Here is an 11,579-nt window from a genome sequence, read left to right as displayed (position 1 = left end):
TGAGAGATAGTAGCTGTGGGAAGGGACGCCGTGTGGAGTGTGTAGGAAACCCCAGTGGAGGATGACCACACAGGCCCTGGGCGTCTTGCACACGGCCATGTCCCATACAGGAAAGAATTCAAGGCCTCTTGAAAAACACCTTCTCGGGGCTCCTGGGTGGCTCAGTCGGTTAAGCGTCTGACTTCGGCACAGGTCATGATCTCACAGTTCATGGGTTCAAGCCCTGCATCTGGGCAGCTCAGAGCCTGGAGCCTGCTTTGGATTCTGTGTTTCCCCCTCTCTCTGCCCCTCCCCCATTCATGCTCTGTCTCTCAAAACTAAATAAAAGTTAAAAAAAAATTTAAAGAAAAACACCTTCTCCTTTGCTCCTGGGCTATGTGTGAGGGCGAGTGGTTGGCCATGGGACACCACCAGAACAATCATGCATCCAGAACTGCTCAGCATGAGTGTGGGCCTATTATCAGACCCACCAAGTCATAGTGTCCAGTGAGCCCAGCAGCAATTCATCACAAGATGGAAATAGTATGTCTGGGATCCCAAATGAGCAAGATCAAAGGGCACAAGCAAGTTGTGTAAGCTGGTAGCTCAGACCCCCTTGTCAACCACGTTGTCGTTTTCTCAACCCAAAGCCACAGCCTTATGGGGGATCCCTTACGAGCAGCTGACCGTGGTTTGGGGATAGGTTGGCTCAGTAGGTGGTACAAGCTGAAAATGGATGGCGGCTGTTTTAGCCTCACTCATATGTGGCCAAAAAGAATGGTTTCAAGTCCTCTGAATGCTTACATCAGGACCAGAAAATGATCTGGCCCATGCAAATTAAAGACCAACAACATCTGACCCACCCTGAAAGGATTTATTTTCCAACTGATTGATACCCAGGATACTATTACTGTCATAGGTATTCAATATCCAGCAGATACTTTTTCATGGTAACTGACAACGTGAAAGCCAGCCAGCTGAGCTACCTACCCTCAAACTAATTGCAAATGATGCTTTTCAGAGTCCCAGATCCCTTCAGTGTCCAATATCATCATCTTCACCTGCTGAGGGTATAAGGCTTTGATATCGGGTCACCTTATATCAGAATACAAAACAGGTTTTGCCAGAAGCCCATGGGCAGGATGCAGACACATCCCTGGGAATTTCACAGGAACAAATTCAAAGCTTTTTCCATACTAATTATATTAAGACCAAGGAGACCTAGCTGCCACGTACAATAGACCTAAAATGAAAAGTCCAGTTCTTTAAAAAGTGGCAAACTGGGATGCCTGGGTGGCTCAGTCGGTTGAGCATCCGACTTCAGCTCGGGTCATGATCTCGCGGTCTGTGAGTTCAAGCCCTGTTTTGGGCTCTGTGCTGACAGCTCAGAGCCTGGAGCCTGCTTCAGTTTCTGTGTGTCTCTCTCTCTGCCCCTCCCCCGCTCATGCTCCGTCTCTCTCTCTCTCTCTCTCTGTCAAAAATAAACATAAAAAAAATTTTTTTTAAGTGGCAAGCAGTTAGACTTTATTCCTTCTTGTAAAACTTATTCAGAAAAGGCAGTACATTTTATATACGGGAAAACATGCATAGTCATTTTAATTATACCATATTCAGGAATCCCGCCCAGTGCCTCCTTTTGCACCATCCCAGGAACCTAATAAGCTTTCTGGTTATGACTTCATCTTGCTGCCACACTTGGAATGACCACCATTCAAACACAATCATACTGACATGTAACATGCTGCACTGTGACATGGTCAGTGCCATGTGGCAGTGCTTTCTGCCAAGTCTGACATGTGCTGCCTCCTCTGGCTGACTGGTATCTGAACCTGACAGAGGCTGTACAAAACCTTTCTGCTACCTGTTCAGGAGGCAGTGCATGCCAGGGGGCCAAATCATTCTGCTTTCTTAATCCTGTATTCCCTTAGCATATGGAAAGAAACAGGAGAGTCTTCCCGACCTGGACCTGGGCAAAACTGTCAACCATTCAAGAGAAACTTACAGCCAAAAAGAAGCATAGCATGGGATTCCTCTGGACTAACCTTCACATTTTGCAAACTGAAGACCCATGTTGTAAATAGTGGATGAGGCTTTGACAAGGCCACTCAGCTAGAGAGCAGGAAACGCTGGTGGGGGCGCCATTATGACAGCACACTCTGCCAAAGTTGCATCATCAACCAACTGGGTGGGTTGCCCTAGAAATCCTCCCTCTAGTTCCTGCCCCCCGCACAGCTCCAGCTCGTTCTCTGGTTACTGCCCCTCTGCTCCATCTCTGGCATCTCTCTGGTCTGGTCAGTGCCAACTGTTTCTCTTGGTATATGCTATCAGCTGCGATCTGGTCAAGAGAATAGTTATGCTAGGTATTTAAAACAGAGGGGATTTAACTCAGGACTTGGTTGTATGGTTGTTGGAGCACTGAAAGAGCAAAAATTCGCAGGCTAAAATAATCTGGATATTACTAACTGCAGGAAGCAGCTACCACCGCCACAGGTGGGGGAACAACAGAAAAGAAGTGGCATCACCAGAGGCCAGGCATTCACAGGGGGGCTCCCCAGGGTGCAGGTGCCCCAATGGCCAGGGCTATAGCCCTCAGCTGGTGCTTTGAGGCTGGTGCCTGGCTCTATAAAGAAATTGTCATATGGTTGTTGCTGGTCAAATCATTCCAATAGGAGTTATACTATCGCTAAAGAAAACAAACTGCTTATGTAAAGAAACTGTTTTATAGCAACTGAAAGCCTGTTATGCTAATGAAAGATCATTTTATGTAATCATTAAAGCCCAGTCCCTTAAGGATATATACTAGGCAAAACTTTGCTGCCTGGTTCAAATTACTGCATGTAGTTGACAATAATCAAAAACCATTTCTTCAAATTCTGTAATTAAGACTGCTCACTCAAATTTGACTTTCGCCTTATCCCAGCTTGTCTGAATTGGTACAGTTCTTACCAAAAGCAATAAATCAAAACCATCATAATTAAACTATTGTGGTCAGCCTCATCCATCATAGGTCTATCATAATTGGACCTATAATTGCTTTTGTCATTGCCTCGGCTTTTATTAACAAAAATACTTGCTAGTCTTTAATAAGAGTCAGTTATATACCAGGTAATTTATAAAGCTTTCACTTGATCATCACAACTTATCTGTGAGGTTTAAGTATTATTATTTCCATTTAAAAGTAAGGAAGGAACTATGAAAATTTCCATGACTCACATTCGCAAAGTTTTTTAAGGGGTTACTTATGACTTACAATATTAATCTCTGTCTTCTATGCTATTACAGAGATTAGATGAAATTATATAAAAAACAACCTAAAAGAACACATAATAAAAAAAAACTATCCAAAATGGAGCATATGGAGAATTTTTGTAATTTTTTTTCATGTTTGTTTATTTTTGAGAGAGAGAGAAATAGAGTGTGAGCAGGGAAGGGTTAGAGAGAGAGGGAGATACAGAATCTGAAGCAGACTCCAGGCTTTGAGCTGTCAGCCCAGAGCCCCACACAGCGCACGAACATGCAAACCTTGAGATCATGACATGAGCCAAAGTCAGACGCTTAAACGACTGAGCCACCCACGCACCCTGCATATGGAGAATTTTTATCATAGTTGTTGCAACATCTATGTCAACTAATTCTCTTGTGAGAGAATCCACTTCTGTTATCCTAAGCCACCCAGTTTGTGTGCCTTTGCTATGACAGCTCCAAGAAACTAATATACCTGGTCATTCGGATTGGATGCTGGCTGGATATTGTAAATTTTACATTTTGCGGGGTACTGGATTTTGTTGTAGCACTTGAAGGAGTATTGGACTCTATTTTAGCACGCAGTTACTTAGACCCAAGTTACTTAGGAACAGTTTCATCCTTTTGAAACTTGCTTTAAAGTTCACCAGGATGGGTCAGGAGAAACTGGCAGTCTCGTGCTAACCCCCTTCTTCTCATCCTACTCAATGTCCACATCTTACAAGGCCTCCCCACTCTAGCTTGTGGGGATATGATATACTCCCAACCCAGTGTGAGCTCTGGGACATGTTTGATCTAGTGCTGGCTGAGTGTCTTCTCACACACGAGCAGATCAGAGCTCGGCCAAAGACCAGAGAGGACCCATCTGTGTGTCTCAGAAACTCTCTGTAGCTCTCTTCCCTGATATTCTGTCCCACAAACTCCAGGCATCTAGCCCCCAGAATTCCAATTTCAAGCTTTTCAACTCAGCCAGACTTCCAGACTCTGCAGCCTGGAAACTGCCTTTGGGCAACAGTTTGGGTCAGTTCCAGAGCTCATCTTATTGATTTGGTTGTCCTTTCCTCAAGGATCACAGTCCTGCATTGCTTCGTAGCCAATGTGTGGAAACCTTTGTTTCCTACATTTTGTCTGGTTTTCCTTTTTTATGTTAGAGATTGAATCCAGTCTCTGTTACGTGTTACCATGGCTAGAAAGTACGTTAGTTATTTTTTAAGTAAACAAGAATATGGTGTTTTGAATATTTCATTGTTTTCCTCCTTCTTAGGATCTGGATGGCACATCTCACCTCACTACTCCACGCTAATGCTTAACATATCATGTATATTTTTGGCACCATGAGGTTTTTCTGTGAAGTCTCCAAGAAAGAGAAATCTAAAAGTTGAACCAGATCCTGACAGGCCAGACCCTAGGAACCCCAAATTCAATAAACATCTCACATTACTAATGACTGTTGGAGGCAAACTGGTGACAGAAACTATGTTCTGCTCTTTAAGTGATTTCATAAGCTAAGCAGATGGCAAACTTCCTCACTAGCTAACAGGTGCAAATGGTCCGATTCCTGCCAATTCCCGCCAATAATCTTTACCTCAGCACTGTGCTGGACTAGAGGCAGGGCAGGAGGTTGTGAGGGAGACAAGAAGCAATCAGAGCAAATGAAAGCAGATTTCTTGTGTGGGGTGTGATGCGATCATCAGAAACCAGGAAATTTACATAAGAGTAAGTTAGGCAAAAAGCAACAGTTTACTAAAATATGCTAAATTACATAGACTTGATAAACACGCCAAATTCTACAGGCTGACATTTTTATAGCAGTTATGGATTACAAGATATCCCCATATTTATTTATTTTCTTCAACCCTACTTCATCCCAGGCTTCAATTTTTCAGCTAATGGAAATTCCATTTTCCAGATGCTGAGGCCAAAAGGGGGTCATTGTTGGCTCTTCCTGCTCATATATCTTCGATGAAATCCATCAGCAAATCTAGTAAGCTCTAACTATAAAACAGATCTAGCTGCAACCACTCCTGGATACCCTTGATGCCTGAGAGACTGTCATCTCTCTCCTGGATTCCCAAAAAAGCATCCTCACTGGTGAACCTGCTTCCAGCCCAGCTTTCCAAGACTATTCTCAATCCAACTATCAGAATGATCCTAAATCAGATTATATCAGTCCTCTGCTCAAAACCCTGCAATGTCCCCCTATTTGTCTCAGAGAAAAAGGCAAAGTACTTAAAATAGCTAAGACCCCAGAGGACCCAACTACTCTGCCCCCACAACTGCTTCTTCTTACCTTGCTCTATTTTTCTTTTTTTAAATAAGACTTTCATCATCTAGCATGCTATGTAATTCAGTTATGCCAAAGGGCAATACAGTCTAGCCAATTATCAATGTTGATTGATAAGATGTTGACATGTATTCCCTCAACTAAGGCATTTTACAAAGGCAAGTTTATATACTGTTACTAACTAACCTCAGCTAGCAGAAGCTGACCTTAGCAGGAGCCTATAGAGCAGTTTGATGTAGATAAGGGTGAGCTGTGGCCCCACTCTTGCTATTCAGGCTATAACAAAAGCAAAGGTAACACGTATACAGGTACGTGTTGACCACACACTCATTAGCAAGCAGCACAAAACTCCACATAAACTAACAGAAGTCCCATCTTCCTGGATCCCTTTTAGGTTTCCTGACAAGTTCACTTGAGGTAGATACAACAGCACATAGAGGCAACATTCTGTTAGACTTTTAGGCATCAGCAAGCAATCATCTTACACCAATGGGACACGGGACCATTAGGGACTGAGCGTGTGGTATCTTCCCTAAGGATGTAGACTGTAGGCCTCCTCCAGTTTTTACATCTTATTCATGCAAGAGGAACAGCCAATCCTTATATGTTGACTATCTCACATTGCTTACAAAGAAGAGCCTATTTCTAACATGCATTATGTATGCAACAGATTCCGCGTTTTGACAATAACAGCTCTGACATCTAATCTAATTGAATGTCTAATTATCATAGCCTGATTTGATCAAGACACAAATAACAAAGTTTATGGTAGCCATGTTGTGTATGAGGCTTCTCTTTTCTAGTAGCCTGGGTGGCTCAGTCAGTTCAGCGTCTGACTCTTGATTTCAGCTCAGGTCATGATCTCCCGGTCGTGGCAGTGAGCCCCGCATCAGGCTCTGTACTGAGCATGGAGCCTGCTCAAGATTCTCTCTCTCTGTCCCTCTGCCCCTCTCCTGCACTCTTGCTTTCAATCTCTCTATATATGTATATAAAAAAGTAATAAAAATAAAGAGAGAAAGATTTTGTAGCACATGGCAATTTAACAGGCACCTCTAGTGACAAATAGTTCAGTGCCTACTATTTTCACTATAACAAGCACCGACACAGTGTTCATTATATTTTATTACATTTTATGTATTACATATTTATTATTTATTAAATATAACAAGTAAATATATTATGTATTTATTATAGTTATTGTTTCCTTTTTTTTTTTTTTTTCCTTTTCGCAGCCACAACTAATGATTAATTCCTGGCATCATGTAACAAGCTGTGGAAGAAACTGAAAATCCAGTCATAAAAAAAGGACTCCAAAGGGCAGGAATGTCACATCAAAATTTCCTAAGCATAAGTAACTGCCCTCTCCCCAACCAAAAACTTCTTAGGTCTGTGGGAAGAAGAGATGAAAGAAAGATGGTTTTTTTACAAGATCAGAAAATTCCCAAGCTAGAACATACAGTGTCAGGGCAATCAGAGTCTGAAGTGTCAATCATTTTTATTTTTTTAAGCACTTTCTTGGATGTTTTATGATTTGAATGATTCTGTTGTGAGTGTAAAATAATTGGCTTTTCCATTTAAAAAAGCAATAATGTGTTTCTAGTAAAAATGCTAGATTAAAAATATTCTCTTGTTATATGCCAATATTTTTTTCATTTTTATGTTTGCTAATGTCTCAAGGCAGATAGAAACATCAGATAAGCTAGAAGTGAATTTCAATATAAAAATTATTCGTTGTACGTGAGTCAACAATATTCCCCATAGAAAGCTCTGCCGAGTGCTATCAATCTAAAAAATATTGCTCTATCAAGCCATGCATCATCCAGGGAGAGTTATAAAATAAAATCTTTCTTGATTTCTTTATTGGGTTTTGCCAAGCAGTATTTCCACTGTTTACATCTTTCAGATTACAAGGTGTCTAAAATGAACGATTTAAAAACAGATCTTGAAGTGTTCCATGGAAAGCCACCCGGTCTTTCCAAACTCTCAGTTATGGATGAAGAAAAACAGAACACATGTTGATGCTGGCAGGGCCAAAGTGGGGTTAAAAAATGTTCCTGCCTTTGCAGAAGGCATGATTTGGTGTGGGCCTTAGGGAATTGTTGGAACTTGGCTCATGGAGAGAGACAGCTCCATTTCAGGTGAGAGCCGAGCACAAGTCTGTCATGGAGACCAGAACGAACATTAGTCAGCATGAGAGGGAGGGCTGAGGAAGGAGAGCAACGAGGGAGACAGGTTATAAATGAGGCACTGAAGCAAATCAGTTTGACAACTAAGGTGCGTGATCTAAGAAGCAAATTGAGTACTTGTTGAGGGCATGAGCAAGCAGAGGTCCCTGAAAAGGAGAAATATTAAACTTGGCCAAGTTTATCAAGAATTTTGCAAACCAAAATTCTAAGAAGGGGCTATTTACCTTCCAAAGTAGATGTAACCTGTGTCTTTTATGGGTCAGGGGATGCTTTACTTTGAATCATGTAAGATAAATGTTGAGGGGTGGTGACACCATCATTCCTTAGTCCAGGGCCCTAGAGCAGGAAGCTTGGAAAGGTAAGAGAAAAAAATCCACTGACTTAGCAGGGGAAGAAAGTAGAGCCTTGCAAGGATTAACTGAGCAGTGCTCTACGAGGTGGAGGAGAGCACAGTGAGAATTCCTCCATTCCAGGTGTGAGATGATCGGGGCACTGCCAGGAGGACTAATCCATGGGTAATTTTGAAAACAACATCATTCACCATTACAAAAAGGCAGTGGGGTTGAAAGTAGCATAATCCATTTTCATTCTATTTTTGTATGGCAGAATTACCCTATGTATGTAGGTTAAATGCAGCTAAATCTGTTAATGCTGTTTGTATAATAATCTCCCAATAATAACATCAAATCTTATAAAATATGCATATATGGAGATAGGTAGGTAGATCTGTAGATGCAGAGATAAAGTTGGTTAAGTTACTAAAGTTACTTTAATTCACAATAAAACTAAAAGATATTCCCACAAGGTTCATGTATTTTTAACACAAACTTCCTCATATACGCTGAATTGTAAAAATAGTGCAAAAAAAAAATTTTGCTGTAAGTCCAACTTAAAATTAATGTCTTAATTTTACCTCTTTTAAAACCTAGATATAATTTTAGAAAATCATCTGAATTATCTTGTGTCACTCAGACAGATATTTAGGAAAGATTCTACTGCAGGATTTTCTTTCTGATATTCTTCAGGGAGCAAGCAAATGAGACTACTCAAATCATAGCCATTTCTAAAAATAACAAGCATTTCTCACTTCATGCCACTAGATGGCACACCTATACATAAATAAACCAGGAAATTTTGTATAAAGGAGGAAATGAATCTAGGTTAAAATAAGCCTTGTCAGATCAACACTGGAAGAAGGTGGAAAGTACCTGGAAAATGATTATCATTTTGACTATTCAGAAATGATTTGAAAAATTAATTCAGCCATAGTCCAGTGTGTCAGTTTCCTGGGGTATTGTAACAACTGAGTGACTTAAAACAACAAAAATTTATCAGTGCACAGTTGTGGAGGCTAGATGTCTGACACCAACATGCCAGCAGGGTTGGTTCCTTCTTGAGGCTCTGAGGGGGAATCTGTCCCAAGATCCTTTTCTGGCATGGGTGGTCGCCAGCAATCCGTGGTGCTCTTGGCTTAAGGACCCATCCCTCCAATCTGCATCTTCACCTGGCTTTCTCACCCCTATGTCTCTGTGTCTTCATGTGACCTTCCCATAAGGACACCAGTCACTGGATTTAGGGCCCACCCTAATCCAGCATTGACCTCATCTTAACTAATCATATCCGCAAAGAGCTATTTCCAAATAAGGTCACATTCTGAGGCTCCAAGTGGACTTGAATTTGGGGGAGACACTATTAGGCCCAGTATACACACAAAACATGCGTCCTGGGTAGGTAGGTTTGAGCCCAGTCTCACCACTGCCATGCTGTGGGACCCATGGACAAGTGACGTAACCTGTTTAAGTTCCATGTCTTTTTCTTGTAAAAAAAAAAAAAAAAAAAAAAAAAGGACTAATAACAGTATATAACAGTAAGTATAGCCTTGCTATGAGGATGAAATGGCATAATACATGCAATGTACTCAGTGCCTGGCACATTGTAATCAGTCAATAAACATTAGTTATTACTACTGTTGTGATTTTTATTATTATAATTCAGAAACAGGGCTTCTACCTCGTGTTTTCACCAGAACCTGAAATAAGAGGTTCTCTGACCTGAGTTTGAGAAAATGAGGAAGGGGATGAAATGCATTTCCTGAAAGACCGGGCCTTGTTTCTGTACTGTCTCCCCTCCAGGAAAGGGCCCTGGACCTCCTATGTTTTGATTTTTTTTTTTCATCATGCATTTATTTATATTACTGGGTCTACTTTCCAAAAAGGCTCTGTGATAGCAATGTCCTAATGTTGTCTCTCTGTTTCCTTAAGTTCTAAGTGTACCCAGGAACGGTCTGTACCTAGAAGAGCTTGGGACTCTACAGTGTTTTAGTAAAGGGGTAACTAGGGAGCCACAAGATGCAGCTGGCTAGCCAACCCGGAAGCACAAACAGCTGGGGACAGGCAAGCCAAGTCCTGTCTGAGCACATGGGAAGGGGTGGGGGGAGGGGGGTTCAGGCTGCGTCCAGGCAGGACAGCAGTTGTGACAAAATAATCACGCTTAGGGGCTAAAGTCAGCCATGGACCTGGTGGATAAAGTGGTACTCCTGGGGAGGATCCCTCCAAGGAACTCCGGGAAAGGAGTTTGAAGATGGCCTGAGAATGAGCCAGGCAGAAGGAGAAAGGCTTTCAGACAGAAGCAGGTACCAAAGAAGGAGAGAGTGAGAAGAAAAGGTCTCTTTCCAGAGCACCCAGGCTCAAGGGAAACACAGACTCTCAGAATCCCCACCTAGATGCCCCCCTGGCATCTGCCACTTCCATGCTCCCCAAGCAAAACCATCACCCCTGCCAGAAGCCCGCTCTGACTTCTGCATTCTCTTTCTAGAAGACAGCCCCCCAGGCTCACCAGCCAGAAGCCAGGGGTTATTATGGAGTGAGCCCTTGCCCTCAGGGTCCATATCCTGTGGGTTCCACAACTTCAGAGTCACATGAATCTATCCCCTGTGCCTCTACCTTTCCTATTACCTCCAGAACAAAGTCTTCAGCTAGGAACACAAGGCCTTCATAATCTGAATCCTGTCTAACTTTCCAGTCTCACCTACTCTGGCCTCTGCTGGCAACTTACACTCCCTCTATAATGAACACATGTGATTGCTGGATGAATAAATGCATCGCCACAAACAGGAGCAGGTTTATGGTTTCCAGAGGGGTGATATATGTTTGCAAATACTTTGCTGTCAAAGTCTATCTTTTAATAAATCACTCAAGGGTTTTCTTGTTAAATTGACAGTTCATCATGGATTGAAAGGGATCCCATCCACTGTGGGAATAGAGACTACATCTTCCTCAGTCCTAGCAGAGCACCTCACACAGTAATATCTACTGAATGGCAAGAGCTAATTTCCAGGCCCTGGGGACTTCAATATGGAGTTTTCTCCCAAGATGAATCTTTGACATAGATCCTGATAATCTGTCTTGTACATGGTAGAAGCAAAAATGACATGGATTAATGCACCCTCTTCTGCAGCAATATGCCCATGGCAGGTGACTCTGACACAGGGGCAGGAAGTAGGAAGGGGGAGCTGAAGCAATGTGTGTAGGATGGAGACAGGTAAGGGGCAAAAGTTCATTTGTGGATAGAGACTATTGGAAAAGTCCAGGAGGTGAATCCCAGAATGGATTAAGTCAGGTGACAGGTGAAGACATCAGTGCTGGAGCCCACAAGGGCCAGACATCAGTTCATACGGGTGTGCCACATGGGTCTTCTTATGGACTGAAGTGTGTATCCCTAAAATCCGTATAGTGAAGTCCTAACCCCCAGTGTGAGCATATGTGGAGATAGGACTTTTAGGGAGGTAATTAAGGTTAAACGGGGCCATCAGGCTGGAGCCCTGATCCAATAAAACTAATGTCCTTATAGAAAGAGGAGACACCAGAGCTAATTTTGTGCTCTCTGTC

At 42.3% G+C, this 11,579-nt stretch overlaps 1 long non-coding RNA gene across 1 annotated transcript; it reads left to right on the top strand.

Annotated features, from left to right (window-relative positions):
• The first annotated feature begins 1,415 nt into the window (after positions 1–1,415).
• LOC122491825 lies at positions 1,416–7,366 on the top strand. The gene is made up of 2 exons (XR_006299455.1): positions 1,416–2,270; positions 6,739–7,366. It is a non-coding gene; the product is annotated as an uncharacterized LOC122491825 (long non-coding RNA).
• Positions 7,367–11,579: the final 4,213 nt, after the last annotated feature.

This window comes from Prionailurus bengalensis, chromosome C2, assembly GCF_016509475.1.
Source record: "Prionailurus bengalensis isolate Pbe53 chromosome C2, Fcat_Pben_1.1_paternal_pri, whole genome shotgun sequence".
Lineage (NCBI taxonomy): Eukaryota > Metazoa > Chordata > Mammalia > Carnivora > Felidae > Prionailurus > Prionailurus bengalensis.
Note: the sequence above shows the minus strand (reverse complement) of the source record. Positions and strands in the feature narration are given on the sequence as shown.